Source organism: Pseudophryne corroboree, chromosome 6 (assembly GCF_028390025.1).
Source record: "Pseudophryne corroboree isolate aPseCor3 chromosome 6, aPseCor3.hap2, whole genome shotgun sequence".
NCBI lineage: Eukaryota > Metazoa > Chordata > Amphibia > Anura > Myobatrachidae > Pseudophryne > Pseudophryne corroboree.
Window position 1 is genome coordinate 706769015 of NC_086449.1, and position 6093 is coordinate 706775107.

The following is a 6093-nucleotide window of genomic DNA, read 5'->3' on the forward strand; positions in this document are numbered from 1 at the left end:
TAAGGTGTCCATACGACAACGGTAGCAGCCCGACAGCTGTTTCAACCATGTTCCAGTGGTTTTCCTCAGGGGCTCATGGAAATCAGCACTGTGGCCACATATAAAGACGGGTGGTCTTCTGTATACCGGCGGTCGGGCTCCCGGCGCTCAGTATACCGGCGCCGGGAGCCCGACCGCCGGCATACCGACACTTATTTTCCCTCGTGGGGGTCCACGACCCCCATAGAGGGAGAATAAAATAGTGTGGCGCGCGTAGCGCGCCACCGTGCCCGTAGCGTGGCGAGCGCAGCGAGCCCGCAAGGGGCTCATTTGCGCTCGCCACACTGTCGGTCAGCCGGCGGTCGGGCTCCCGGCGCCGGTATGCTGGGCGCCGGGAGCCCGACCGCTGGCCAGCCGTAGTGAACCCATAAAGACATAAAGGTGTCAAACTACAGCAAACTAATTCTGTGCTGTCAGCGAGCGACTTCAAACAAGTCCATTGGTTACCGCTCGGCAGGAGTGTGGGCACTGTTGTAAATGTAAACAAACCACCCCCCGTGACAGCTCACAGTGTGAGTAAGCTGTTTGTTATCAATGGACCATTGCGAAAGAGAGACATAGCATGTTGTAAACTCACCGGCTAACGGATTTCAAACATAGATACAAATAGTGACATAGGGAATGTAAAAGTGAGAGGATGCGGGATGTGCTCTGGCTAAGGATAAGCTGTGCCCAGTATAGAGGGGAAATGACGGTGTTCCTAAATGGAAGCTACACATTCTTGTGTCAAATATCACAATAGAACATGCACAATATATAGAGAACAATTAACTTGCCCGAATCGCAGCAGTCTCATGCAAACAAAAAACCACACAAATGCATAATCACAAGTGCAAGAAAATCTGAGTCAATGCGATACAAATGAATGGACTAAAACCGTGGTTATTTATTACCAGAACTGTTGAAGTCTAGAGAGCCACCAATATGCCACAACCTACAAATACAGTAAGTAGTGGCTATTAAGTGTACAAAAAAAGACACTACCGTGTTGTGTAGGCAAAGCAACCAGCCACAGTTGGAGTAACCCATCCTTATAGCACCTGATATTCCAAGGAGGTCTCCCATCAAAGTACTAGCCAGGCGCAACATTGCTTAGCTTCCAAGATCCAAAAATGTTTGGGCGTTTCCAGTGTGATATGGCTGTATGTAAGTTATGCCTCCAGATGTACGCTGGCGTGGTGATGGCCACAACAAGACGGATGCTGAATGATACACGACGGTGTCCTATGGATGAAATTATGAGGCAAAATACCAATGTGTACTGATCATGGTGTCAAAGTCAGAAAAATATCCCTATACATGCTGCCATATTTGCACCTCACGCTGGTCCGCGCTGCGCATGCGTGCGCTTTCCCGTGATAGCGCATACCCGCCGATGCGTGCACCCGCTCGCATCGGTATGCGTATTTACGGTAAAGAGTATGTAGTCGTAGCGTGCGACCCAATCGTTACATATTTCCACAATTAACGTAGTTTATAGATCATGGTCCCTTTGATAGATTCTGAAAGTTTGGTTAATATAGAATGTCCCTAAACGGAGGGATCCCTCTTTGTATTGTAGGAAGGGTCTAACAGGAGTCATACAGTAGTGTTTGGTACCCATCGGAAGAGTATTTAAATAGCAATATTCCGGTGTTGGTTTGGAGCGTATTAATCGCTCGTGCGAATAGTTATGGACATAAGAAGTTTATGTCCATTACTATTATTTACTCTTACTCAGGTATGCGGCGGGAAACCCAGTTTCCCACCCACCTGAGCGGTTTGAAATCGTCACAGCCCACCTGTATGAATTACCCAATGACCTTTTGTTATGATGCGAAGCCGAATTCCTGTGTCCAATGGACGACAAGATTGTAGGGACCATTAGATTGCATTGTGTGTGGGGCATAAATAGGCAGGCCGACCACATCCAGCCCTCACTCTTCAACGGTTCTCATTGCTGAAAATCGGGTGCTGGATGTCCAGGCGCATGCGATCGTTTCCCCTTATGCGTAAGTTTTTCTCCGTGATCATATTGTCTTACTGTGAGCCATCTATCTCATCTCATCTCTCTCTCTCTCTCTCTCGCTCTCTCTACTCTTTCTCCCATATTTTCCTTAAAGTATCTCTAATTGTATTGTATTGTATTTTATAGTGTAGTTATTTGGTTAGGAAGTCTCTGTTATATTGTAGTGTATCATTTGTACTGTGATTCCTTTTTACAAGTATATTAGTTATAATACAGTTAATAGGCTTTGGACCCTAAACCAGTATCTGTGTATTTCCTATAGTGTTGTGTTCACTTGAGCGTCGGTGACGCTCAAGCACCTTTGTAGTTAGTCAGGTTACACAAGGTTGCACTTACACCCTGTATTCACATTAAGGTATTCTGTGTATCTCATTGTTAAAGGCATAGATATCAAGGTATAGCGTTGTGAGCGTCTGCGCCGCTGGTGATCTCCTCGTGGTCTCGAGCGTCCGCTACGCCATAGCGAATCATTACGTTTGTCTGTAGCCACTAGTGTGTCAGTCTGGTGATCTCTGGGCCGTGAGCGAACGCGACGCTTGAGCGTCTCGCCTACGGCTGAGCGATCGTTACGCAACTTACGTACCCTTACGGTACTTCTTAAGTAAACAGCGTATAGTGTTCTTAGACCTCATAAAGGGTTATATATAAGATAAATAGATTCTGCTTTATCAATTGGGGGCTCGTCCTGTCCTTCACATATCTGCACTAGGTAGATCAGCAGACATTATCCCCCAGCAAAGGGTGGGAGGTTGTCTCGCAGTGCTGACGGGATAAGCGTCTGCTTCACTTAGATAAAGAGTGCTGAAGGAATCCGGGAACCGGAGGTAAGAACAAAACGCTTGTGTCTTTAAAAAAAAAACAAAAAAAACAACTGTTTATTTGTCTTCTGTCTTGCGTACACACGCACGCATACATATATCTGCATTTCTTTTTCATTTTCGTATATCACTATCCTGTTTGCCAATTTTATAGTTGATAGAAAAGTGCTAAAAGAGACTTGCTGTTATTTTATAGTTTAAGAATAGAGGTAATAGTTAAAAGTGTAGAGAAACACACAGGTTTGCCTGGGAGATAAGGCAAAGCCAGTGGGGTACGCGGTAGATGATCAGGGATCGTCTACATTGATAAAAGTATATTGTGTTACGGTGGATCTTTGCATTGCGTACACGTGTCTCTAACAAAGACTAGCGTACGCAATCCAAAGGCCGACGCACGCAGCGTGCATTACGCAACGGAGCGTCCGGTTACGCCCACGTAGCTCAAATCACGAAAAGTTGAAATTTTAGCGCAAAGCGATAATTAACGCAAAGGCGATAGTTAGCGCTAAGCGGTAAATAGCGCAAGAGGCGATAAATAACGCAAGTCTATTTTTGGAAAATCTGAAATTTAGTTTAACAGATCCTGCTCCTAATTGGTAACACAGCTGGGCTGAAGAAAATTTCTGCGCAGAAATAGATATTGAAACGAAAGTGTACATGTGTTGAGTGAGTGTGTTTTTATCACATAAGTTTATATAACTTAGAGGTTGAACCAAAAAGAAATTGGGTAGGACATACGTGTAAGTGACATACACGGTGGCTAGGGAGGCATCCCTGGTTAAACATAATATTTGAGCATTAGAGTATAGCGGACCAGGACAAGACCAGGAGGTCGTACAGACAAGACCAGGAGGTCATAAGGAGACAAAGAGGTCCGCTATAAAGGTAAGAGGCACAACCCCGGGGGTTGGTGCAGAACCCATATAGGCCATATAAGCTCTGGCTGAAGGAATTCGCAGCCGAAATTTTCGATTCCACTGATCTCTCAGTACATAACAGGTAGTGCTTATGTACTGAACGATTGTACCGCACGTCATTGTGTGCATTAGTAAACCTGACTAGTATCATTTTGCGTACAAAAGTCATAAACGCTAGTTGTACACTCTGACGTGATTTGTGTAATTTTTTATTTTTAAAGGGAAGTTCGCTGGTCACTCAGGAACTATCCAGCAACCCCACCTTTACTGGAAAGAGTAAGTGTCCTGCGGGTAACCCTCATATGTTCCAGTAAACAGAAGGTTTTTGGTAGGGCCCTGTATCGAGTACGCCAGCACCATGTCGGTGTGATCAGGTCGTATTGGTCGAGGTGGGCGAGTGAGTGGGGTACTCGGTAAACCGCCACCGCCGGCCTATTTTGAATAATTTGGTTTGCTGTAAGGGTTCGCTGAAGACCGTGATATAAAGATCAAAGGAGTAGTAAGCAACACCTGCAGATTATGGGGGCCAGTTGTTCAGGTAGGGGGCGATCAACCTCGGTTCGGGTTGATTCAGAGAACCGACCAGTTGGGTCGGCAAGGTACATCATGTGTGAGAAATATGGAAGTCACACAGAGGTTTTATGTGATGAATGGGAGAGAATGACTGTACGAGACAGGGAGAAATTCCCAAGAATAGGTAGCTTCAGTCCAGAAGTGTTACAAAATTTAAGGAGGAGGATATGTCTCATAAAATCAACAAAGAGACGAATCCAGCATCATGATTATTTACAGTTATGGCAACAGGAAGGTGAGATACAGAGAGGGTTGGCTCTGGCGGCGGGATCTGGGGCTGTCAGGAAACTGATAGCCACAGCCCCGCCTCCACCATACATTGCAGGAGAGAAGTTGATTGCGGAGAAAAATGCACTGGGGCGTAAAACACAAACTCTTAGCAACCTTGTAAATGTTAATGATGTTAACCAAGTAACCCATGCAATTATTGACCCGTGCAAGTTGTACCCTGTTCTGAACTTTCCTCAGGAGTGTGATCAAGAAGACGATTCGGCAACAATTTCAGCACTCTCTCTAGCGGCCACCATATCAGAAACCACAGTAGGAACTGCACCACTCACGAGATTAGTGAAGGCCCCTAGCGGAGGGATAGGTGAGGTCGTGTCAACGGGTAAGTACGGCACCATGCATTATACCGAAACAATTTCACCACAAGCTGTAGAATCTACACAGAATGAGGTTGTTAGAGTTAACCCTGTTAGAGTAATAGCAGTCCCCAATGGGAAAACAGATGCATCAGGAGCCACTCCCATAAGGAACATTGCCATGTACACTCCATTTTCCCGAATGGAATTAAGAACCATAGTGTCCGAATTTCCTGACCCCAGGAAAGACTTAGTTGCTAGCCAAAAATACATCAGGGATCTAGGGAACACTGTAGAACCCAACCACAAAGATTGGCAGATACTGCTAAGAGCTTGTTTACCTTCAAATGTCGACTCAGTTCAATTCTTGGCTGATTGTGGACTAGATAAAGATGTACCGCTTTCAGATGTGTACAACAAAGATAACGTAAAAAGGATAAATTTACAGCTAAAGGAGTATTTCCCAGCCATTGTTAAATGGAACAAAATATTCTCCATTAGACAAAAAGAGTCCGAAACGGCAACAGAATATTTTCACCGGGCACTATTAGAAATGGCAAAATACACTGGTATAGAAGACATTAAGACCAACCCAAACCACCAAGAAGTAGCAGTATCTGTACTGATGGATGGTTTAAAGGAAACATTAAAGGCTAGGGTTCAGACCACGCAACCATGTTGGCGAGGTCTGTCGGTGTCCACATTGAGAGAGGCTGCTATTGATCACGACAGAAACATCACTAGGCACAGGGAGTCGCAAAGTGATAAGTTGATGTCAGTAAGTATACAGGCGCTGACCACAAGGCAGCCTGCGTATGTACCACCGAATCCTGTGGGTAAGTCAAGTGTAATAACATGTTTTTCTTGTAACAAACAGGGACACTATGCACGAGACTGTAGAACAAAGAGTGTACAAAGATCTTTTCAACCCCCTAGACAACGACACAACACAAGACATTGGGAGCAGGGTCCACAGAGGCGGAGTTTTGAGCCACATACAGGGGAAACAAAAAGATACCCCCCGAACAGAGATTGGCATGCCTCTGGTAGTTCCCAGCTAACTCCCCCACAAGTAGTTGCTGCCAGCGGGATTCAGGGGGGTCAGCATACCCAATAGGGGTGTGGCCATACCTGTAATCTGCAGCCGGTTAAAT

General features: G+C 45.4%; 1 pseudogene; it reads right to left on the reverse strand.

Moving 5' to 3' along the window:
- Window positions 1–1067: 1067 nt before the first annotated feature.
- Window positions 1068–1187, reverse strand: LOC134937479 (5S ribosomal RNA; annotated as a pseudogene).
- Window positions 1188–6093: the final 4906 nt, after the last annotated feature.